General features: G+C 41.8%; 1 protein-coding gene across 4 annotated transcripts in view; it reads right to left on the bottom strand.

Annotated features, from left to right (window-relative positions):
- The window catches only part of MTM1 (myotubularin 1), a 171,860-nt gene extending 146,544 nt beyond the window's left edge, over positions 1-25,316 (bottom strand). For 2 of the 4 annotated variants that reach the window (XM_090263985.1, XM_090263988.1), the window contains exon 1: positions 25,253-25,316. The gene's annotated coding sequence lies outside the window, so the exon portion shown is untranslated. Of the gene's footprint in view, positions 1-5,026; positions 5,154-13,171; positions 13,268-25,252 lie in introns of all 4 variants that reach the window. The other 2 variants (XM_090263986.1, XM_090263987.1) reach the window with 2 other exon arrangements.
- Between the last annotated feature and the right edge of the window lie 406 nt (positions 25,317-25,722).

The following is a 25,722-nucleotide window of genomic DNA, read 5'->3' as shown; positions in this document are numbered from 1 at the left end:
TAACTCTCTGCTTTTGCTGCTTTTAAAACTATCTTTAACCCTTTGAGTGCCAATGTCATTGTTAGCGATGCTTACAAATTTTTCCAAAAGTGCCAGCATTGCTCCCAGCTACTCTTTTTTCAATGGCTATAAATGTAAATAACTATGAAATATTTGTATTGTATGTTTTGTTCTCTTTTTCTGTACCTCAGGTTATGTATTCATATTATTTTTTCTCCTGTTGATCCAAATTTCGAATTTTTACGCTTGTTCAAATACTGACATATTAGTTCTGTCATTATTTTTACTTACATTTTAAACAGTCCTTTTAATTTCCGTTACCTTTGTAATAATTGTTGAAATTTTTATGCAGTGTGTATGATATGATGCTTTACGTGTATTTGGATGAAAGAAGAAGACTAAAGCATTGGAAGAAGGTTGTGTTCGATGTATTATCAAGAATGCTGCTGAATGCATACATTCTTTATAAGGAAAAAATTTAAGTGAGTACAAACCAATGTCTCGATTGAAATTCAACACCTCCAGAATAGAAGAGCTTGCCAGAGAATGGCATGAGCTTAGAGACACTGTTAACAAATTCAGCAATGAAGAAAATCCACCAGGTCCCTCTCATGTTTATGGCATAAAAATGCTTCCAGAAAGCAAGCTAAGATTGTGTAAGGAATGTTCAACACTGGAAAGAAGAATCAGGTTGAGAACAGTATGTGTGAGATGTGACAAAGGGCTACACCCAAGATGCGTCGATAACCACGAATGTTAATAAACATTTTACTATTATTGTATAGTTTTTGCATTTCATTTTTGTTTATAAACTGTTTTTCACTGTTGATATCTATTGATATATGTCTCTAGTGTGAATGGTGTTTGTGTTCATTTATTTTGTACACTATGAAGTTTTCTTTGTTTTTCAAAAATTTATGCAATATTTGGCATACTTCTTCCTTCTTATCCATGTTGCTATGTGTTTTTTCAAATTATAATCATAGGTCTTATATTATGCCATATATTATACTTCAAAAGCCATATTGAAGGATAGAATTTATTTTTTCTAAAGTAATTGTTTTAATAAAATAATTTTAATGCAATAAGTGTTTGCTGAATTGCATCAAAGAACACTGCTTACTAAAGAAGAGTGTATTTACTCTATGTAGTAAAATTCTCAGCAAATTATTATTAATAATAATGTTTTTATAGATATTTTTCATAAACTCTGCATTTCTCAGCAAAATAGCCTGGCATTTCTCACATGAATTTTAACAATTACTCATGGCACTCAAAGCGTTAACCTTTGGCATTTTAATTATGATGTGTCTTGGTATGGCGCTCTTTGGGGCTAGGTTCTTTGGGTCTTTCTGTGCTTCCTGGACTTGTATGTCTATTTCGTTCTCCAAATTAGGGAAGTTTCCTTCATTATTTTTTCACATAAACTTGCGATTTCTTGCTCTTTCTCTTCTCCTTCTGGCACGCATATGATTCGGATGTTGGCACACTTAAAGTTGTCCCTGAGGTTCCTAAGCCTCCCCTCATTTTTTGCAATTCTTGTTTCCTCATTTTTGTACTGGTTGACTTTTTCTTCGTTATATTCCAAGTCATTGATATGAACCCCGGTATCCTTCTCTTCACTACTGGTTTTGTGTGGATTTTCCTTCGTTTCACTTGGCATAGCCTTTACTTCTTCCCTTATGCGTTTGCCATACTTAAGCATATCGGTCATGTCTGTGAGCATCTTTATCACCAGTCTTTTGAACTCTGCATCTGTTAGGTTGGCTTTCTCCTTTTTTGTTAGGTTGCCTATCTCCTCGTCGATTAGTTGTCCCACTGGTACCTTGATCTGTTCCCTCTTTTGGGCCATACTTCTCTGTCTCCTCATCTTGACAGGCTCCTATGTTTGTCTGCCTCTATGTCCTAGGTAGAGGTGTCACACCTGTTACGTTGTAAGGGGTAGAGACTCAGGTATTCGTCAGTACAGGGCAACCCGTTTCACCACACTGTGGCGCTTTGCATGGGGGTGGGGTCTGAGAGGGAACAATGCTGCTTGCTCAGCACTCGCCCCCTTTTCAGGCACTTCTTCCACTTCCATATGGAACTGGCGCCTCTCTAGCTGTTTCCCTGGCTGTTGTTTCTAGAGTGGGTGGATCTGGGGATGTTCTAGGACCATGGTGGCCCTTTAAACAAGGGACTCTGCTGAGAGACTGGCAGTTTCTGAACCCAGCCCAACCCCCACTGGTTTTCACAGTCAGATACATGACTTTTTCTTATCCCCGATGCTGGAACCATGAGCTGTGTGGTTTGGTCTGGTGCTGGGAGTGCTCTCCACGTGTCCCTTCCTACTTTTTAAAATGTGTGAGTGCACTTTTCACCGGCCTGCCACTGCCGCTGCCGCCACCACACTGTGTCCTCTCCGTCCCGGCTCCACCCCTCCTACCTGTCTGGATGAGTATTTCTCCTTTCTATCTTTGTTTGTTGGACTTCCATGCAGCTCGATTTTCTGGAATTTCTTGTTGTCTCTAGTTCTGAGGTAGTTGTATGCCTTCTTAGTTGTGGAGGGAGACCCAGCATGTCTGTCTAGGCCTCCATCTTGGCTGGAAGTCCTGCTTCCTGTGTGTTTTCATTGTAACATTTAATACAGTTACATTTAAGGTCATTATTGACAGGTATTTATTCATTTCCCTTTGTACCTGCGTTCCTCTCCCTCTTTCTTTTTCTTCTTTTTCTTAAAGCATTCCCTTTAGCATCTCTTGCAATTCTGATTTGGTGAAGATGTATTATTCCAGTCTTCCTTTGCCTGGGAAACTGCTTATTTCACCTTCCATTTTGAAAGAGAGCCTTGCTGAGTAATCTTGGTTGTAGGCCTTTGTTTTTCATTGCTTGAAATATTTTTTGCCATTTCCTTCTGGCTTGTAGTGTTTCTGTTTAGAAATCAGTTGATAGTCTTATCAGAGCTCCTCTATATTATTTGCTGTTTTTCTCTTGCTGCCTTTAAGATTCTCTCTTTGTAAATACTGACATTTCAATTATTATGTGTCTTGGAGTGGGCCTCCTTGGGTCCATCTTCATTGGGACCCTTTGTGCTTCCTGGACTTGTGAGACTTTTTCTCTCCTCAAGTTTGGGATGTTTTCTGTCATTTCTTTTTCAATCAGGTTTTCTACCCCTTGCTCCTCTTCTTCTCCTTCCAGTATCCCTATTATATAGATATTATAGCCCTGGCTGGTTTAGCTCAGTGGATTGAGCGTCGGCCTGCGAGCTAAGTGTCGCTGGTTCGATCTTCCAGTCAGGGCACATCAGAGAAGGAAAACTCTGACTCCAAAAAACCTCCGCTGCCTTGCGGCATACCTCTTCAGGGGAAAGGCTAAGGGAGTAAACCCCGACAGAAAATCTGGAGCCGGAGTCCCTAAGGCGGTTTGATGTTGTGATCAACACCGGCAACTCCTGCGGCGCACCTGAACCCAAGCTGTATCGACTCCGTCTTTCCCTTGGACCCTTCAGCTGCGAAGAGAGGGGGGGTCTGCTGCATGGGCAACAGCAGACCCTCCATATTACCCTGCCCAGGCTCTGTAGCTTCAGCGTCATCGCAAGATGTCGATTCAACACGGGAGGAGACAGATACCATGTCACTCCCGAGTCGGACTGCACAGCCATTCTCGGCGGTGCAGATGGACTCTTAAGAAGCTACACCATCGTCTCTCGAGACGGACGGCTGCCGACGACGACGATTATGTTTCATGTTGTCCTGCAGCTATCTTACACTCTCTTCATTCTTTTTCAGTCTTTTTTTTTCATTTTGTTACACTGTCTGGGAATTTTTTTCTACGTTGTCCTCTGACTCACTAATCTGATCCTCTGCTTTGTTTAGCCTGCTTTTGATTCCTTATACTGTGTTCTTCAGTTCAGAAATTGTGTTCTTCATTTCTTCCTGGCTCTTATTGATAGTTTCTATGTCCTTTTTCATGCTGGTGTAGTTCTCAGTAAGTTCCTTGTAGCTTCTCTAGAGTTCTTTGTGGTTTCCCTGGAGTTCACTGTAGTTTTCTCTGAGTTTGTTGAGTTCATTGAGGTTCCTCATTACCATTGTTTTGAATTCCATGTCTGATAGTTTGCTTGCCTCTATTTCATCTATCCCTCCTTCTGGGAATTCCTCCTTTACTTTTGATGGGGTGTTCTTCGTCTACCCCTTTGAGGTTACTCTTCTTGTTTGTTTCTGCTTCTTATATTGACCTGCTTTTATTTCTTGCTTTGTGGTGTGACTTTCTTACACACAGTTGTTGAGCTGCTGTCTCTGGCTGATGTCACTTGGAGGGGAGTAGTCTGTGTAATAGATTTCACCCACAGCATTGCGTTCTAGTCCACTACTCCCCCAGCTCTTTCTCCATACCCAGCACCCAAAACTCTCCAAAGCGCTTCTAGTTCACTTCACCCTCCTTTGTCTACAGCCAGGGGAGAGTTGTTCCCTTTCGCAGGCTGGGGGTGGGCCAGCGGTGTCCCACAGCATGCAGCTCCAAAGAGGGCAGTGTTCAGCGGTTGGCAGGCTGCAGGCGCTCACTATCCACCGGCTGGGTGCAATGGGCTGAGGGCGGGCCCATTGCACAGCAGGGTGGGTGGGCCACAGGCACTTCTGTGCATCGGCCACGGTATGGGCAGGCCGCGGGCGGGATGGTTGCATGCCAGCGGTCGCGGACCCGGGTCCTCTTGCATGCGCAACCCGGGTCGGAGTTGGGGAGTGGGGCGGGAATTGGGTGAGTACGCTCCTGCATGTGGGCTCCTCAAGAATCTCACTCTGCCCCTAGCTTTTCCTCCCCGATCCGCAAAAACAATAAAAAGAACACACAGACACACACACACGCACAGAATATGCTGCTCCTTGCCTCTCAGAGCCAGATGCCACCTGGCCCACTGCTGGCTCTACCAGTGGGCAGAGCCTCGCTCTCCACCCCTGACTCCTCTCAGGGGAAACTTAGGGGCACTAAAAATATATTTATGCACTGCCAGCCACAACCAGGGGAGCCAATCCAGCCATATCTTGTGTCTCACCCCTTTTTCCTCTGTGATCCTCACCAGACAGGTCACTCCGAGACCATTTCCTCTGCTGCCAGCAGCACCAAGACTCGACTCCTGCCAGTATCCAGATATTAACTGAGATGTTCTGTCCACAATCAGCCTAAATTACAGAGAGGTCTCAGGAAGAAACAAGCGTAGCCTCCCCTCACTCCTCTGCCATTTCTGGCGATGTTTTGATGAGTTCTAAAGTCATTCCCCAAGCTGGAACTAATATACTTGGCTGGATTCTTCACAAAAATGCATGACATCTAACAATGTCTAACCACTCTACATATACATTTTCTAAGATGATGCTTATAATCTTGGCAAGGCTCTGAACAGCCTTAAAGCAGTTTATCCTCAAAGCATGCCTACTTCCATTAAAAAATTAAATGCTTGTCTCCAAGCTCAGGGAAACTTTCCATGGGATCCCTAACATGGAGCTCACGTCATTACCTTTTATTCTAACTCAAGGATCTAGAAATACACTAGAGGTTTCTTAGAGTAAATCTAACTATTTATTCCAAAACAGTAGCCCCCTGTCAAAGTAAGTTGCTTATTTTCCAAATAGACACACCCAAAACATATGCATTATGTTTTGTCTTGGCAATAGCAAACCTCAGGTCTAAAGGGGATTTGTTTTGATGAGTCTTCTTTGGAAATTATGAAATATTAAGTATATTTCATTTATAAACCCACACTTTGAATCATTTTAGTATTTATTCATTTTAAAGGTCATAATACACTTACTTTTACTTCTTTATACATTGCAAAGACCTTTGGCTAAAAACAGTATAATTCAGACCCAGGGGAGAATGCATTTTGAATAATTTTTTCCAGTGGTTAGTAATGGATTTGAGTTAGTCCAATCACCACCCTCTGAACAAATGGCCTATCTTCAAGACAGCTGAATGGCTTTAGAGGCATGAGCTGTGGCTATGAAACACAGTAACTTTAGAAATGCTTCATAAATTGAAATCAGTATGCTAAATAAACTATTAAAAAGTCAACCACCATCAGGTTAACTTTTTTAATGTAAAAAGGCTACCTAGTAATAATATTACATACATTTAAACAGATCTTTAAATTTGCCAATGGATTTTGTAACCGTAAGATACCTACCAGTAAACAAAGTTTTAAAATAGGAACAAGATCAAGTTCCCTATCCACCTGCCAATTCCCAAACTCATGAACCCAGCTGATCTGCTTCATGACAGCAGTGTAGTTTAACTATTTTGCCCTGTAAGAAACTGTTCCCAAAAAGTACACCTTGAATTTATAAGTAAAAAGTACCTTAAGCAAAAGTTAAACTGTAATTGTTGATGGTAAGAGTAAATATGTAGACAGTCATAGCTATGATAGTAATGAAAGTGCCAGTTCAAAACATCTTACTATCCAAGGACCTTCTCAGACTGGGCATTACTGACAAAGGTTCCTCCAACTGGAATTAGTGGTGGAGAGGGAGGAACAGAAAGGAACTAAAGGCATGCACACACATCACTTCTCCATACCTTGTACAAATTTCTAATATTTCATTTCTCCTGCTGTACTCTGTTTACCCATTGACATCTTTTGGTCTTTCTAGTAAATCTGAGCTTCTTAAGGGCAAGGGCTATTTCACATTGAGGCACCAGCACAGAGGAGCTTGAGCACTAAGTCAATGAATAAATGAATATAACATCAACCTCATAAAACTTTCATGACTTTAGAGACTTCTGTTTTCAGCCATTAAAGGTACTCCAGCTCACTCTCTAGGGCTGATTTTTGTTTTTATAACTCCTTTGCATCTCTGTATAACTTTTCCACTTATGTAGTATATATTTCTAAATAGTATGTTCGATTTGAGCTTTTATATATAACTGAAATTGTTAACATTCTTCTGCCCCTTGCTTTTCTCACACAGCATTGTTGTGAGAGCCCTAAACGTGGATGGGTGAAGTTGTGCTTTACTCATTTTCACTGCTGCATTGTTCCACACTTTGTTTGCCATTCTCTTCTCAGTGATCATTTGAACTGGTTCCAGGTTTTGCTATTACAAACGGTAATATTATGAACAAGCTTCTAAATGTCTTCTAATTCCAGCACACACATAAGAATTGCAATGGATTTTTTCTGCCAGATTTTCCAACACCTTTGTCTGATTTTGCAGTAGATGTGTGTGTGGGTGTAAATTTAATCAAACTAGATTGAGAAGATGGCTAATGGGATAAAATGTAGGCCAATTGACCACTTGAGATGAAATGAGTTTGAAAGTCAGCATTGTCAACATACTAATTCAAGCAGCAAGGGGGGAAAGGAAAGAGAATGGATGGGCAGTGTCTGAGTTTCCTGGAGCTACTGTAATAAAGTGCCACAAACTGAATAACTTACAAAAGAAATTTCTTCTTTCTCGGTTCTATAGGCTACAAGCCTAAAATCAGGATGTCAGCAGGGCCATGCTTCCCTGCAGGCTCAAGGGGAAGGTCCTTTCTGCCTACCCAGCTTCTGGTGGTTCCAACCACAGCATTTCAATTGCCATATCTGTCATCACATGACCTTCTTTGTGTGTCTCTACATAGTGTTCTCCTGTAAGGACACCAGTCATACTGGATCAAGGGTCCATCCTACTCCAGTATGACCTTAACTAGTTATATCTACACTGACCTTGTTTCCAAATAATCACATTCCAGAGTACTGGGAATTAAGCTTATCAACATGTCTCTCTGAGGGACACAATCCAAATCATAACAAAGAGGTTAGCTACAGAAATTAACAATCTACAAAGTGATCATGTGGTTACAGTCAGAACAATTTAGTTTGTCAATCCATCTATAAGCATTCACTAAACATCTATTAAATTAACCAGCACTGATGTAGCTTCTTAGGATAATGAGAGACAACTGGCCAAATGTAGGTAGATACACTTCACCTCCCTCCACCACCACAAGAAGGATTACATCTACCTCAAAACAAAAAACCAAAATTACCAGAAAATCAAACTACATGAAATCCAACAAAGATATAAAGAATTAATACTCATCCAGACAGGTGGGAGGGGCAGAGAAGATGTGGTGTGCTGGCAGTGGCAGTGGCAGCAAGGCTGGTGGAAAGTGCAGTCACACATTATAAAAGCCTGGAGGGACACCTGGGGAGTGATCCCTGTCCCAGGCCAGACCATGCAGCACACGATTCCAGTGCCAGGAAAATAAAGCATCATTGCTTCTGGCTGTGAAAACCAGTAGGAGTTGGGGCGGCGGAAGAAACTGCCCATCTCTCAGGAGAGTCCATTTAGAGGGCCCCACAGTCCTAGAACGTATGCAAACCCACCGGCTCTGGGAACCATCACCAGCGAAACAGCTAGAGGGGCAACCGTTGCATGCAGGAAGTGGAAGAAGTGCCTGGAAAAGGAGCGAGTGCTGGGCAAGTGGCATTGTTCCTTCTCAGACCTTTCCCCCACATACAGCGACACAATATAGTGAAACAGGTCACCCTGTACTGACGAATCCCTAAGGCTCCATCCCTTACAATGTAACAAGAGGAACAACTCTACCTAAGACACAGAGGCAAACACACACAGGAGACTTCCGGACAAGATGGAGGCCTAGACTGACATGCTCTGTCTCCCTCTACAACTAAGAAGGTATACAACAACCGCAAAAACAGAAATAACCAGAAGTTCCAGAAAATAAATAGAAGTCCAACGTATCAAGTTATAAAGAAGCGGTGCTCGTCTAGATGTGTAGGACAGGTGAATCCAGTGCGGAGCGGTCAAGCTGTGCTGGGGGAGGCAGCAGTGGGATGGCGGTAAGCACAGACACCCATATTTAAGGGGAGGAAAGAAGTGCCTGGGGAACACCCTCAGCTGCAGACCAGACCCATCAGCTTGCAATTCCAATGGCAGGGAAGGCAGACCCCCATTGCCTTGGACTGTGAGGCCAGGAGTGAGTGGGGATGGAAGAGGAGGCTCCCAATCTCTCAGCGGAGAGTGAACAGCAGGAATCCAACTTGCACGCGCAACTCCACAGAAAATACGACAGTGTGGTGAGAAGGGCCGCCCGGTTGTGACAGGTGCACGGGGCTCAGCCCCCTGTCGTGTAGTATGTGTGATAGGCCCACCCAGGAAGCAAAGGTAAACACAAAACTGTCAGGATGGCACAGATCATGAGAGAGATCCCGGTGACGCAGCTGACCAGACAGCACATATCTAATCTGATGAAGCAGCAGGTAGGAAATCTTTCTGAGGCACAGTTCAGAGCTTTGGTTATAAAAATGCTTACAGACATAACATCAGATCTTAAACAAGACGGGGAAGGAATGAAGGCTAGTCCTGATGAAATGAACAAAAACACATACCAAACTACTGGTGACGGAAAGAAAACCAGGGATCAAATCAACAATTTGGAACATCGGGAAGGAACAGTCAACCAGTGCAGAAAGAGGAAATGAAAAGTGAGGAAAATGAGGAGAGGCTCAGAAACCTATGGGACAGCTGTAAGCAGGCCAACATCCAAATCATAGGGTTGCCAGAAGGTGAAGAAGAACCAGAAATTGAAAAAAAAATGTGTTAAAAATAATGAAGCAGAACTTCCCTAACTTGGGGAAGGAAATAGACTTACAGGTCCAGAAAGCACAGAGAATTCCAAAAACACTGGACCCAGGGAGAACCACACCAAGACACATTATAATCAAAAAGTCAAAAGTTCAGGATAAAGAGAGAATCTTAAAAGCAGCAAGAGAGAAGAAGAGAATTATGTACAAAGCGGTCCCAATAAGACTCTCAGCTGATTTCTCAAAAGGAACTCTGCAGGCAAGAAGGGACTGACAAGTAATATTCAAAGTAATGAAAAGCAAAAATCTACAACCACGATTACTCTCTCCATCAAAGCTGTCATCAGAATAGAAGGGCAGAGAAAGTGCTTCCAGGACAAAGTAAAACTGAAGGAGTCCATCAGATCCAAACCACTGTTATATGAAATGTTAAAGGCACTTGTTTAGGAGAAAGAGGATCAAAACTATAAATATTAAGACTTCTGGCCAAGATGGAGGCATAGACAGACATGCTGCAACTCCCTCCACAACTAAAATCAAACTGCATGGAAGTCCAGCAAACAAAGATATAAAGAAGAAATATTCAGACAGGTAGGAGGGGAGGAGCCGGGGTTGAGAGGATACAGTATGATAGCGGCGGCGGCGGCAGGCCAGCAGAAAGCACAGTCACACGTTTTAAAGTCAGGAGGGACACCTGGGGAGCGTTCCCATCTTCTCACTGGACCTAGAAGCTCACGGTCCCAGCACTGGGAAAAATCAAGCCTCATTGCTTCTGACTGTGCAGACCAGTGGGAGTTTAGGTGGAGACAGAAACTGCTGGTCTTTCAGTAGATTCTGCTTGTTGAAAGGGTCCCCCATGGTCCTATGACGTCCGCAGACCCACCCACTCTGAGAATGACAGCCAGGGCAACAGCCAGAGGGGTGCCAGTCTGGTGCGGATGTGGGAGGTGCCTAGAAAAGGGGCGAATGCTGGGAAAGCGGCATTGTTCCCTCTGAGACCCCTCCCCCACACAGATCGTTAGAACATGGTGAAACAGGTTGCCCTGTACTGACAAATCCCTAAGGCTCTGCTACTTTCAACGTAGCAGGAGCAACAGCTGTACCTGGGACATGGAGGCAAACAAACACAGGAGCCTGTCAGAATGAAGAGAGAGTGAAGTATGGCCCAAAAGGGGAAACGGATCAAGGTTCCAGTGGGAGAACTAAGCGACAAGGAGATAGTCAACCTAACAGATGAGGAGACACACAACCTAACAGATGCAGAATTCAGAACACTGGTGATAAAGATGCTCAAAGGCTTGACAGATATGCTTGAGTATGGCAAACACATAAGAGAAGTGAAGGCTATGCTGAATGAAACGAAGGAAAATCCACACAAAAGCAGTGGTGAAGGGAAGGAAACTAGGGTTCAAATCAATTATTTGGAATATAAGGAAGAAAAAAACAGTCAACCAGTACAGAATGAGGAAGCAAGAATTGAAAAAAATGAGGAAAACTTCCCAAATTTTGTGAAGGAAATGGGCTTACAGGTCTGGGAAGCATGGAGGATCCCGAGCGACCTGGACCCAGAGGGAACCACATCAGGACGCATTATGATTGAGATGCCAAAGGTGAAAGATAAAGATAGAGTCCTGGGGGCAGCAAGATAGAGGCGGAGAGTTGTCTATCAGCTGATTTCTCAAAGGACACTTTGCAGGCAGGAAGGGACTGGCAAGAAGTATTCAAAGTGATGAAAGGCAGTATGCAACAAAGACTACTCTACCCAGCAAGGCTATCATTTGGAATGGAAGAGCAGATGAAGTGGTTTCCAGACAAGTTAAAGCTAAAGAAGTTCATCATCACCAAGCCATTATTATATCAAATGTCAAAGGGACTTACTTAAGAAAAAGATCAAAACTATGAACACTAAAATGACAACAAACTCACAACTATCAACAACTGAATCTAAAAAATAAAAACAAAATCTAACTATGCAAACCAGAATAGAAACAGAATCATATGTATGGGGATCATTTGGAGGGTTATCAGCTGGGAGGGGGGAGGGGGAGAAATGGGGATATGGTGCGGGGATTAAGAAGCATAATCAATTGATACCAAATAGACAGGGGGAAGTTAAGAATAATATAGGAAAAGATGAAGGCAAAGAACATATATGCATGACCCATGGACATGAACTAGGGGGGGTGAGATTGTTGGAGGGAAGGGGTTACTGGGTAAAGAGGAGCAAAGGGAAAAAAAACTGGAACTACTGTAACAACATAATCAATAAAATATACTTAAAAAAACTATGAACGTTAAAATGAAAACTGTATCACAACAACCAACAACAGAAGCTAGGGAACTGAAACAAAGGCAAACTAAGTAGGCAACGAGAGTGGGGAAAGAATTATAGGTATGGGGATCATTATGTGGAGAGGTCAGCAGGGAGGGGGAAGGGGGAAAAGGGAGGGAGATGGTACAGAAATTAAGAAGCATAGTAGGAGGGATTGGAGTAGACAGGAAGATATTGGCATGGACTAAGGGGGGAGGGACTACTGAAGGGAGGGGGTCACTGGGTGGAGAGGAACAAAAAATTGGGACAACTGTAACAGCATAACCAATAAAGCTTTAAAAAAAGAAAAGAAACCAATGGTGAAAGGAAGGAAGCCAGGGTTCAAATAAACAAATTCGAACATAAGGAAGAAATAAAGAGTCAGCCAGTACAGAATGAAGAAACAAGAATTGAAAAATATGAGGAGAGGTTTAAGAATTTCTTGGACAACTTGAAACGTACCAATATCTGAATCATAGAGGTGCCAGAAAGAGAAGAAGAAAAACAAGAAATTGAAAACTTGTTTGCCTGGGTGAGGAGGAGCAATGGGGGAAAAATGGGACAACTGTAATTGAAAAACCAAAAAAGAAAAGAAAAAAAAAAAAGAAAGAAAGAAAGAAAACTTGTTTGAAAAAACAAGGAAAGAAAACTTCACTAATTTGGTGAAAGAAATACTTAGAAGTCCAGGAAGCACAGAGTCCCAAACAAGTTGGACCCAAAGAGGACCACACCAAGACACATCATCTCTAAAATACTGAAGGTTAAAGATAAAGAGAGAATCTTAAAAGCAGCAAGAGAAAAGCAGAGTTACCTACAAAGGAGTTAAATAAGACTGCCAGCTGAGTTCTCAAAATAAACTTTGCAGGCAAGAGAGGATTGAAAAGAATTATTCGAAGAGATGAAAAGCAAGGACCTAAAACCAAGATTACTCTATCCAGCAAAGCTGTAATTTAGAATGGAAGGGCAGATAAAGTGCCTCCCAGACAAGGTAAAGCTAAAGGAGTTCATCATCATCAAGCCGTTATTATATGAAATGTGAAAGGGACTTATTTAAGAAAGAGAAGCTCAAAACCATGAACATTAAAATGACAACAAACTTACATCTATCAACAACTGAACCTAAAAAAAAAAAAAATAAGCGAACAACTAGAACAGGAACAGAACCATAGATATGAAAATCATATGGAGGGTCATAAGCAGGGAGGGGGAAGGGAGAAAATGGGGGACAAGGTGCAAGGATCAAGAACAAGGCACCATTTTTAGGCAGGCCTGTTACAGGTGCTAAGAAGTGGATCCTTTACCATAACGTTAAACGCCACTGTTCATGGATCAGTCAAGGAGGAAGAAGAGTTCAACAACAGAGAGGAGGACTTCATCCAAAGAAGATCACGTTGAGTCTATGGTGGGATATGGAAGGAATTGTCCATTACGAACTGTTAACAACAATCAAACAATTACTGCTAATCTTTACTGTGAACAACTTTGGAATGTGAAAGCAGCTTTGAACCAAAAGCGACACTCCCTAGTCAAAAGAAAGGGTGTCATCTTACATCACGACAATGCTGGTTCTCACAGAGCTTGACTCACCAAACATTTCTTGAAAGAGCTTGGTTGGAAAATATTGCTTCATCCCGCATATTCCCCTGACCTTGCTCCTTCTGATTATCACTTGTTTCGGGGACTACAGAACCATTTTGATAGTCTTAGGTTGACATCAAGAGAAGAGGCTGAAAATGAGTTGGGTTCATATTTTCCTTCAAAACCTAAAGAATTTTACAAGCATGGCATTTATAAGCTAGTTGACACATGGAATGAGGTTCTAGAAAGCAAAGGAGGTTATGTTAACAAATAAATATTTTCATAATCATGGGCTTTTTCATTTTTAAAACAGACCTTGAAATCGGACATTACTTTTGCACCAACCTTATAAAAGGCATAACATATTGGAAGTGTACTTGTAAATGGCATGATCACGTATGTAAAATAAAAGTCTAAGAACATTACAGAAAATTATCAGAATGAGTAAATTTAGTAAGGATGCATGATACCCAAGTCAACATAAAAATTATTTGTATTTGTATTGTTAGTAATGAACAAATGGGCACTAAAATATAAAATATCATTTGTATAACATAAAAATGAAATATTTAGGGATATATTTAACAAAATGTACACAAGATCCATACACTAAAAACTATAAAACACTGCTAAGAAATTAAAGAAGACCTAAATACATGGAAATAATATATCATGCTCAAGGATCAGAAAACTCAATTTTGTTATATCAATATTATACATAGATTTGATGCAATACCTAGCAAATCTAAATGGGCTTTACTATAGAATTTGACAACATGATTCTGAAGTATATATGGACAAACAAAGGACCAAGAATAGCCAAAATAATCTTGAAAGAAAAAAACAAAAGAATAACACTGGGGTACTTCCACTACCCAATTTCCAGACCTACTATATATAATGCCTCTGTAGTCAAGACACCGTGGTACCAGCATAAGGATAGTTATATAGATCAATGGAACAGAACAGAGTCCAAAATCAGGCCCATCTTTTGGAGGACCTAGCAATGGTCAATTGATTTTAAACAAAAGTACCAAGGTAATTCAATGTGAAAGGAATAGTCTTTTCCATAAATGATGCTGAAACAATTTGATATTCATATGGAAGAATAAGTGAATCTTGACCCCTGCTTTCCCAATACACAAAAATGACTTGAAACGAAGCATAGAACTGCTAATTAGCTTTATAATGCTGCATAATGTAAGAAACAAGGAAACTGGTGCCTCACAAACCAGTGGAATATAATTAGCAGCAAAGGGCAAATCTAATTAGAGGGTCTCTGAGCCAGAGTTAACAGTATTAGCATATTTACAAATCAGAAAAGGGGCATTCTGCAGCTCAGCACAAATGCTCCTGAGGACAATGGATATCGAGATCAAAGGAGGGGGAGATAGTTATCACCAAACTCCAGGAAATGGGAAAATGTAGCTAGAAAGCCCAGCAAACAAGACAGAGAAATTTCAAACAAGAGCTGGAGACAGACCTATAACAAGATCACCCTCAGTTAATTATCACCCTCAGTTAATTTAGTTAATCGTGTTAGATTGTAACTCCGGAGTATCCAGCATGGAAAAATGGAGAAGGAGGGGGAGAGGGGAAGTGGGGGGCTTTACTTTCATTAGGATAAAAACAGCCAGCTCCATCTTTTGGCGCGCACCTTGATTTGGCTTTCAGGCTGCGCCCAGAGCTGCAGATCTGTTAATGAACAACTGCCTCAGTCACTGCTCAAGTCCTGTGTCCAGTGTTTTATTGTGAGCATTTCTCACAATTACAAACTCAGTAGCAAAACATCGTCGTCGTCGGCAGCCGTCCGTCTCGAGAGACGATGGTGTAGCTTCTTAAGAGTCTATCTGCACCGCCGAGAATGGCTGTGCAGTCCGACTCGGGAGTGACATGGTATCTGTCTCCTCCCGTGTTGAATCGACATCTTGTGATGACGCTGAAGCTACAGAGCCTCGGCAGGGTAATATGGAGGGTCTGCTGTTGCCCATGCAGCAGACCCCCCCTCTCTTCGCAGCTGAAGGGTCCAAGGGAAAGACGGAGTCGATACAGCTTGGGTTCAGGTGCGCCGCAGGAGTTGCCGGTGTTGACTACAACGTCAAACCGCCTTAGGGACTCCGGCTCCGGATTTTCTGTCGGGGTTTACTCCCTTAGCCTTTCCCCTGAAGAGGTATGCCGCAAGGCAGCGGAGGTTTTTTGGAGTCAGAGTTTTCCTTCTCTGATGTACCCTGACTGGAAGATCGAACCAGCGACACTTAGCTCGCAGGCCGACGCTCAATCCACTGAGCTAAACCAGCCAGGGCAAAGTAGCAAAACAACACATTAATTATCTCACAGTTTCTATGGGTCATGGGTCAGGAGTCTGAGCACAGCTTAGCTGGATCCTCTGCTCAAGGTCTCATAACACTAAACTCAAGGTAATGGGATTACACAGGGTGTGAGTGCTGGGAGGCAAAAATTGGGGTGGATCTGTTTGTCACAATAGAGCTAAACATAAGAGCTAAAACTGTGGAAGTCCTACAAGGAGACATAGGAGAAAATCTTTCAGAATTTAGGCAAAGATTTCTGAGGGCACTAAGTAAAAGCCATAAGAGGAAAAAAAATGATAACCTGGATTTTATCAAAATGAAAAACATTTGCTCTTTCAATGACACAGTTAAGAAAACAAAATCACTGTCTGGGAGAAGGTACTTACAAATCACATATCTGATAAAGGTCTTATATCCAATAAGACAGACAATCCAATAAGAAACAGGCAAAATATTTAAGCAGACACTTTACCAAAGATATAAGAATGGCCAATAAGCACATGAAGACATACTCACCATTACTAGTCATTAGGAATAAGCACATTAAAACCACAATGTGTTACCATTACACAACCACTGGAATGGCTGCAATTTAACAAGACAGATAATAACAAGTATCAGTGAGGATATGGCCCACGGAGAACTCTCATACCTTGCTTTGCCAGTGGTAATGCATAATGGCACAGCCACTTTGGAAAATAGTTTGACAGTTTCTTGTAAAGTTAAATATGCACTAAGTATATGGCCCAGCAATGCAAAACTTAAGTATTTACACGAAACAAATAAAAACAGGAGTCCCCATAAAGGCCTGTAAACAAATGTTCATAACACTCTATTTGTAATGGCAAAAAACAAAAAACAAAAAAACAAAAACGGAATCACCTCAATGTTCATCGACATGGACAAATTATGTTACAGCCACACTTCCGAATACCGCTCAGCAACAGAGTCACCAACTGCTGATACATGAGACAACATGGATGAATACAAAATGCATTCTGCTAAGTAAAAGAAGAAAACCACAAGACACTATATAAACCTACCCTCAACACATTTCAAAGAAATACTAGTATTCAGATCACATACTTTGACCATAATGCAGTAAAATTAGAAATCGGATTTTAAAATACCTAGAAAATGTATTTGTAAATTTAAAAATAGACTTCTAAACAATTCAAAGGTAAATGAAATAGTGACAATGGAACTTAGAATATACTACAAATAAATAATAATAAAACTATTATGTTCTGAAATATCCAAACAGCAGAATAAAACTAAAGATGGAAGGAGAAAATAAATAGTGATTTCCAGGGTATATTTTAAGTGGAAAAAAAAAAAAACAAGAAGCTGAATAGTGTATGTGGTATGATTTTTTGGTGTAAGAAAAGAAGGAAATGCAGATGTGTGTGTGAGTGTGTACACATTTGATCAAATGTGCAAAAGAAGAAACAAAGGAATTAACTAAAAACTAATGACGTTGACTGGTGGTGGAAGGGGGATGGAGAACACACTTGATAGGAGACAGATATGGAAGTAAAGCTTCTCAGAATATACCTTAATATAAACTTGACTTTAAAATCATATGAAATTTTTACTCATTAAAACTCAATCAAAATAACTTGGGAATATAATTATGCACATTCATTTCCACATACTGACAAACCTCGTATGGCATAACCACAACTGAGAAATCCCTGGTAAGAGTAATCAAGTAAAAAGAGAGAAGGCAAAAATAAATAATGTTAAGATTTAAGAATGAAAAGACAGATGTAACTACAGATATGGCAGATATTAACTGATAGTTTAAAATCTTCCCACACCAAAACACCAGGTCCAGGTGGCTCTAGGGGCATGTTCTTAACCAAACATCCAAGTAACAGATAACACCAATCTTATGAAAACTTCCAAGAGACCAGGAAAAGGGAATTCCAGTACTCTCAACTCACTTTACAAGGTTAGCAAAATGATATTAAGATAGACAAAGACAGCACAGAAGAAGAAAATTAAAGTCAAATCTCACTCACAAATACAGATGTAAAAATCCTGAAGAAAACACTACCAATCAAATCCAGCAGTAAGAAGCACACTGGGTTCATGCACAGCAACACAAATCTGATTATTGTTGCAACACTATTTTAGAAAATCCTTTTCAATAGCTCATGAATTAATAGACTTAAAGAAGGGAGGGGAACATATCTCCATAAAGGCAGAAAAGAGGGTTGATAAAGTTTAACATCTATTTATGAAAAAAATATATATACATATATACGTGCACCAGAAGTGTGCCTACACAAAACCTAAAGTAAACATAATCGTCGGCAGCCGTCCGTCTCGAGAGACGATGGTGTAGCTTCTTAAGAGTCTATCTGCACCGCCGAGAATGGCAGTGCAGTCCGACTCGGGAGTGACATATACTTTCTGGAGAAGTACGGAAAATATTGCACCCTCTCAAATACAGATCCTGGGCCCCACCCCAAACCTACTGAATCAGAAACTCCAGCCTGGTTGCCAGTGAACTTGTCATTTGAGGCATGCCCTCAAAATTATTCTGATGAGCTAGCTGCTCCAAATCAAAGTGCAAGTCAAAGCAGCAAAAGGGCATCACCTGGGACCTTGCTGCAACTGGGAGGCATTCTCCAACAGAAGACCCACTGGGTCTGAATCTGCATTACAACCTGAAGTCTAGGTGATTAGCAAGGCCATCAGGTTGGGGACATGTGCTTTTCTATCACAGTTGCTCAAGCAGCACACCAGAATCAACTAAGCACATTAAAATGTAGATAGACTCTTACAGAGCAAGATGACAGCCAAGGGTGGGGGGAGGATGGTAGTGGGGAGGGATTGAGCAAAAAGAAAAAACGGTTTATGGAGAGGGACAACAGTGTGGTGATTGTGGGTTGGGGATAAGGGGAATAAATCTTTTTAAAAAATAAAATGCAGATGTCTGATCTCCCCCAGATCAAAAAACATATGAAGGTCTGTGGGTGGGGCCTGGTCAGCAGATTGTTAAAGCTCTCTAAGAGATGCTAAAAAGCAGCCAGCATGGCACCATTGGGTATCCAGCCCAAGAAAATTTACACTGAAGCACTCCAGGGCCTAGCTCTGAAGAGCCAGAGAGGAAGGAGTCCCTCAAGTTCTTTGAAAATGCCCCCAAGAAAAAGATGCTTGCATTTCACATGTATATCAACAGCGACTTCTTAAACCAATTTACCAGACTGAAACAGAAAAGAATTCTCTGGTACTTGGTGGGGTTGCTGTGAGGATTCAAATGAGATGTGTCATAGCACTGGGCAAAGGGCTTGACCTGGATTACCATTAATGTGAGATTATACCGAGGTGGCTGTACTGAGGCACCTATACTTAGGTGGTGGTGGCCTTGACAGCAAATCTGCTAATATCACCAGCAAATTAAGGTCAAAATGTATCTCTCCAAACTGGGCTGTCCAGCACTGGAGCCACTAGGCCATGCAAATCATAAAAACGTGAAATATGGCTAGTCCAAACTGAGGGATGCAGTGAATATAAAGTACACACTTGATTTAGACAACTTACTATAGAAAGAAAGGAAGACATCGCACTAATAATTACACTGATTACATGTTGAAATGATATTTTGGATATACTGGGTTAAATCAAAATCTACTATAAAAATTGATTTCACCTAAGATTCTGTATTTCTCTCAAACTCCAAGGAGCTGAAGAGGAAAGAACAGGGGTATCAGGACACTCTTTATCAAAAAGGAAAAACTGTTTGATGGCATGAAGTGAAGGGAATCTCTGGAGGAATGATCACATCAATTCACAGTTGATAATAGCAAAGAAAGGAAATAGCTAGCAGGATTACACTCAGTCTCAACCTTCCAAAATCAGTTATGTCTTGCAGCAAGAGCTACAAAGCGGTAAAGGCCAGCTCCAATTGCCCTCTATCTGTGAGGGCAGTAGGGACTTGAAGTTGCTCTCAGACCAGAACACTGATGTGTGCAAGGAACACTTCTGGACTAGGAAGCTCACAATGGAATCTTGACCAGAGTTTCTTATTTCCTGCCTGCCACATAACAAGTGTCAATGGTAAGCACCATTCTGGGGTCTCAGTGAAACCAAATGCAAGTCTTTCTTCCCAATGGGACCCACAAATAGTACTGACATGTCATGGCCGAGGGTCACTGCTGTGCAGGGACATTTCTTATTTCAGTAAAACAGCTCAGGCTAATTGCAGCCCTGTTGGAATCAATCCTGACAGCACAGTCCCAGTTCTCCTCAGTACCCACCTAAATCATCTTAGGGCCATAGAGGAATCTAAAGTTCAGACAAGGAAGGGTATTGCAAGCACCACCACCTGATGCTACAAATATTCTTCAGGGCTTACCTCTGCCTCCAGAGCTCCCCACTAAAGGGAAAGCAAGACACCCTGATGTAGCAGTCCCTTCCATTGTAAGAGGCTCTGGGAAACAGTGTTTCCCTCTCACAAAAATCTCAAGGATGTGATAGCAACATATAACAATGACCAAAAACTAAAGAAAGAGCATCACTGTGTTGTCAAGGTCTGCAGGCAAGGGAATCCAAGCTGGAGGAGTTACAAACAAGTTACCTTTCTTTTTACTTTCAATTATTACCCTTCAACTTTCATTAGCCCTTCCCACCCCCAACATACCAACAAGCAAAGCAAAACAAAAAACAGAAAACAAAACCTAACTGCAAACTGCTCCTGAGAATAGTCCAAAAATCCAGAAGCTGGGAAGAAAAGGTTGGAAAGCAATGTCTCCCAGCACTGGACTCAAAGAACTTTCTTATTCATCTGCTAATTGACTATGGAAAGAAACGCTAAGCAGGAGCTCTGTTGTTTCACCTTGCAGTCAGGGAATATAACCCCTAGACAGACAACAGAATTTGTTGAAATGAACACATCCAAACAATTCTGAACTATACTCCCTTGCTCAATTCAAGTTAAGGAATGTTTAGTTAATGTTTACTGCATGAAGAGGGCCATGTTAGCTTTCACCTGCCCAGAATAAAGTCTCCAACCTTACTTTACTACAAACTTGGAAGATGAAAAAAATTAATACTGAAAATACACGTGTTCCATATCAAGACAAAGAGTTGAGGAACACAATACTAAACTAATATAAGTACATTAAATTTCTAAGAGCTACTTATGGAGTCATTTCAAAATATTGAGAAGCAAATTCAAATAACAATAAAAGAGCATTTGGCACCTGTCCTGTATGAACAAGGCAAGGCAGTGAGGACCTGGAGAGCAATCAAGTCCCTGGATTTCTTCTTGTCCCAAACCCAACAGGGCGAGCATCCAATCTAGTATGGGTGGAGGAATCGGCAGGGCCTCAAACTGCACTGAGGAGCTAGGGTAGGGCATTGATTTGAAAAAGGAAAGACTTCAATTCTGAGACACTGCAGAAAAAGGCAGGTGATGTTCTGTTATGGAGAGATTGCTTTGCTATTGCCCTGTGATTGTTGGTCATACAGTAATATCCTTTTAGAAATAAAGAATATGGTAGTTCAGAAGGTGTACCAATAGCTTCAGGTCCATTTGAGAGAGGCAATAAAACACTTACATATCTGAATGCTGACAGGAGATGGAGAGTGAGGCAGAAGCCTCAGCTATGGGGGAGATGACCCAAGAAAGGAAGGATGCTGCCCTCTAACACCAGTTCTCCAAATAGTGATGGCTTATATAAGAGATAACTGCAATAACAATAATGCCACACTGTCCTCAAAGGGTACTGTTGCACATTTGACTCTGAAGAGCTCTGGGAGATTGGTAGGGCATGTTCTCTTAGATCTACCTTACAAATCAAAGAGTCACCAGCAGTGAGGTAAAATTACTTGCCCCATGTCAGAGTTAAGAAGGTGCACAACTGTGACTTGAACCTGACTTATGGAATCCAAACTCAGGGAGATTTCTACCACCTCACACAGAAACATAGCTCTTTCCCACAATTTGTTCCTGGGTAGAAACAAGAAGAAAACACTATTACAGGATGCCAATTTTCTAAAGAAATATTTGCCTCATTCTTAAAAACAAAAAGATGAGATTGTCCTGGTGATCCTGTGGAAAAATACATTGTAAACATTTAACATGAAAAACCATCCTCCAATACAAAACGGCAACTGGATCTCACTTGACTAACTGCAACTGGGTCTCCTGGTACCTTGTTGCTTTCAAAGCAGAGGAATTTGAAAGATTCTCTTTCTCTGTTCTTATTTGTAATAACAAAATATGACCTCTAGTTATATGAGTCTAAACAATAAAGGGAACACAGCACTGCAAGAACTGTGAACATTGCTGCAACATCACCTGAAACTAAAAGTTCGAGTCAGTAATGTAGAGAAATGTTTAGAAAATCAGGCTTGCTAGATTTCGAAGTTTATTAAAGCATGTCTGGAATCATTTTTTTTTTCCTTTAAAAGAAAATAATGGAGTTCTATGTAGTTCAAGTCAAAAAAGGGTGTTCCATGTAGTTCAACTTCTCTTTAGAGATTACTATGTGCAAGATGCTGTCATAAGCACTTAACATAGATCAACACGGATTATCACTCAGTCCTGTCAACAGCCCTTTGAGGAAGGTACTATTATTATTTTCATTTTACAGATGAGGAAACTGAGGCATGGAAGTAAGTAACTCACTTAAATTCACACAGGTAATATTAGAGCCAGGATTCAAATCCTGAGTAAACGACTTTTGGCAAATGACAGCCCCTGTCCCCTCATCTGCCAGAAAGGAATAATGAACTGAGAAACTAGAAAATAATTTTTTTTTAAAAAAAGCAGAACTTCAAAGAACTCAGAAACAGGGAAGGGGAATTACTATAAAATAATGAAAACAACCCTGTATTCTTTTATAAAATAAAAAATAAAACTTTAGAAATCACAAGAAACTCTAGCCTTTGAAATCCTTTGGCCACCAGTTCAAAATGTCACCTAATAAGCCTTGAAGAGGCTCTGCTTTTCTGCTAATTTTGGAGCATTCAATAAGAGCAAGAGCCACATGTTCTTTCAGTGGCTTTTAAAGTAACTACATTTTGTTAATTCTCTTTTCATTTTGGAACAAAGAATACTGGAGTATATTATGAAACTTAAATAATTTCTCAGAACCTGTATAAATGAAAACATTTGCTTTGAAGCCACTGAACATAGAGAATATGAGAGAAAGGTACTAAACAGATGAACTTTTATAGTAAGCTATCATGAATGCCAGCTTATAGGCACTCTTGTTCTTAAGAAGTTGAGTGGAACAGAGGGAAGGGGAACAGACTGGGGTCAGGGGAAAAAAAAAAAGAAGTTGAGTGCTTCTTCACTCTAGAGCTACAGGAATATGCAGGAATATGTTGTTTTGTGTTTCACTTTATTGTGCCTCACAGATGTGTTTTTTCACAAACTGAAAGCAAGACCCTCCACCAGCAAAAAGATGAGGACTCATTTTACTGTGATACTTTACTCTGGTGGTCTGAAACTGAACCTACAATTTCTCCAAGGTAGGCCTGTAATTTCAAAATGAACTTATTTCTTTACAAACCACACAACACGAAGATTGACAGGCATTTCAGTTAGTAGGTTCCTAGTACAAACCAGTATACAGGAAGAGAAATCATTGTGTAAGGTAGCCTGAGGCCAGCAGACACTAGCATGAGATCAAGAACCAACACTGACCTCAGCAGAGCCTTTTGCAGCTCCACTGAGGAAACTGCTGAGACAGCAAGGGACTCAAAGACCATCTCTCTAGATGTTTGAAACCACTTACTGTTTGCATATAAGGGGAAAGAAATGCAACTAAAACTGAAGGCTGGGATGAACTTATCACTCTACAGAATATCTTTGATTCAGACACATTTACTTTTCGATTTATTTGCTGTAATGGAGCAGCAGTTGAGTCTAAAACTAGCAATTCGAAGTAATGCCCAAGTCACTCAGTCATGCCAGCCTGTTTTATTGTCATCAGAGTTCCAGAGCTCTATTTTTCTTCATACTGTTCATCTCCACTAGAAAATACAGCACTTTTTAATTGTCTGCTTCCCTACACATTAGCTCTGTTGGTGCTGTCTGCTGTCTTCCCAGCATGTAGGACACTGTGAGCAGACCGCGGGCCTTTTGGTTGAGTGATACAATTGACAATTTGATCAATGTGTTAGAACTTTAAGGTAAGAAGACCAATCGTTTAATAAGCATATTAGAATCTAAAAGGCCCAGTGAATGCTCTACACTTTCAAGCACCTCAGGAGGCTGCTATACCCTGGCAGCACCAATGGTTTGAATCTACTCCATGGTGTGGAATCTCTCAAGGGTAGATTTGGTTTTGTGAAACAGCCAAAAGGCATTCAGAGTCAAATCTGATGAATATGTGATCATGCCCAAAATATGTGTTGGATGAAAACAAAAATGTGTCTATAAATTAACAAGCTTGATTGTCTTTATTTGGCTGGTGAACTGGTTTTGAAGTAAATTCAAAATGATTTGAACTATAGCAAAAACACTGGCTCAGTCTCAAGACTCTAAGGTGGATAGTTTACAAAGAACAAAAGCTGAGCTGTGATTTAAAAAAAAAAAAAAAAAAAGAAGTACCCAGGCTAGACAGCCACCAACATATCCCTCGACCTGACTTATGATATTAGCTTTGCCATTAAGTTGCCTGGCAGCATGTGTCACATTAGTTACTCTCTCTGGGCCTCAGTTTCCCCATCCAGAAAATAAATGAACTTCAAGATCCCAGTCAATTCTAATATGCCATGATTCCATTCTTGTGAAGGTTTAGTATGTATGTTTCAAAACCAATTACAATCCACTTCCCATCATATTTTGTATACGTATAAAAAGCTTAGAGTATAATTTTTGCAACAGATTCATTTCATCTTTGCTTAGGCAAAAACTAAAATTAGTTTCCATCTCCTGAGCACAGCAAAAGACGGCTAAGGGAGGCAACCCGGCAAAGGGCACTTGCTCTTGCCTGTGCATACTTCCGACTGCGTATCAGGGAACTAACCTTTCCCTTTCAGAGCTTCCTTCAACTGTCGCAAAAACAAACCTATTGTTTGTGACAAATAAACAAGGACTGGCCAAGAGCACAGATCGTCTTCACGGCCAATGACCGGCTGCGGCCACTCAGCAGAACCCACGGATGATGAGGCGGGAACCCACCCCGCGCAGAGCCCTGGTGAGGACCAGCCGAGGTGAGCCCGGCCCACTTGCCGCCCAGGACCGGGAAGTAAGGTCCAGACAGCGGCCACAACTCCCCCGCCCCCACTTCCCAGGCTTCCCAGCCCCATCCCAAACCCGACCTTTGCCCGCCGCAGGCCTGGGACCTTGGAGGAAGAGAACCTGGAAGCCGGAGGCACCTGCCTACTGCTCTCTGGCCTCAGCCCCAGCAGGCGGGAACAGCCACGGGGGTCGAGTCCAGACACACCCATGGTGATGAGAGGCCCCCGCGGGACCCGCAGCCTGGGAAGTCCCAACTCCCTCCTCCCCGCCCCCCATTGCCCCCATACCATGAGTTCTCGCAACGCCCGCCTCCAAGACAGGCCGCAGGAACAGCTCACCCACCTTGGCTTCCGAGAGACACCGCTGTTGCCAGGCTGCTCGGCTCCCGGGGCCCGCTCCGCCCCCTCCAAGGCCCTCCCCCTGCGGCCTTCCCGCCCTTGGCCAGCGCCCTCCGCCCTCCTCTGCGTGCCGGTTGGTGAGGGTCGTATCACGTGACAGAGGTGGAGGGTTCCAGGGAGAATAGGGAGCCGCTCCCAGGGGCGGGGCTCTTCGCCCAGGAGGCTGCTGGGAAACCCTCTTTGAAGGATCCGGCACGAGGAGGCCGCCGGGAGTTGTAGTTGTAAATATGGTGCTAGGAATGGGCAGGGACAAGATGCTAGGGGCCACCCTTGGAGTACGCTCCAAGCAGAGGCCACTGGGAAGCGTAGTCCCAGAACTCTTCCATGTCTCACTGTTTTTCTCCAAAAAGGGGAAACCC

The sequence above is a fragment of the Furipterus horrens genome, unplaced genomic scaffold (assembly GCF_987537825.1).
Source record: "Furipterus horrens unplaced genomic scaffold, mFurHor1.1.pri manual_scaffold_17, whole genome shotgun sequence".
In the NCBI taxonomy this organism is placed as follows: Eukaryota; Metazoa; Chordata; class Mammalia; order Chiroptera; family Furipteridae; genus Furipterus; species Furipterus horrens.
The sequence above is the reverse complement of the archived record's forward strand: the minus strand, read 5'-3'. Positions and strand labels throughout refer to the sequence as shown.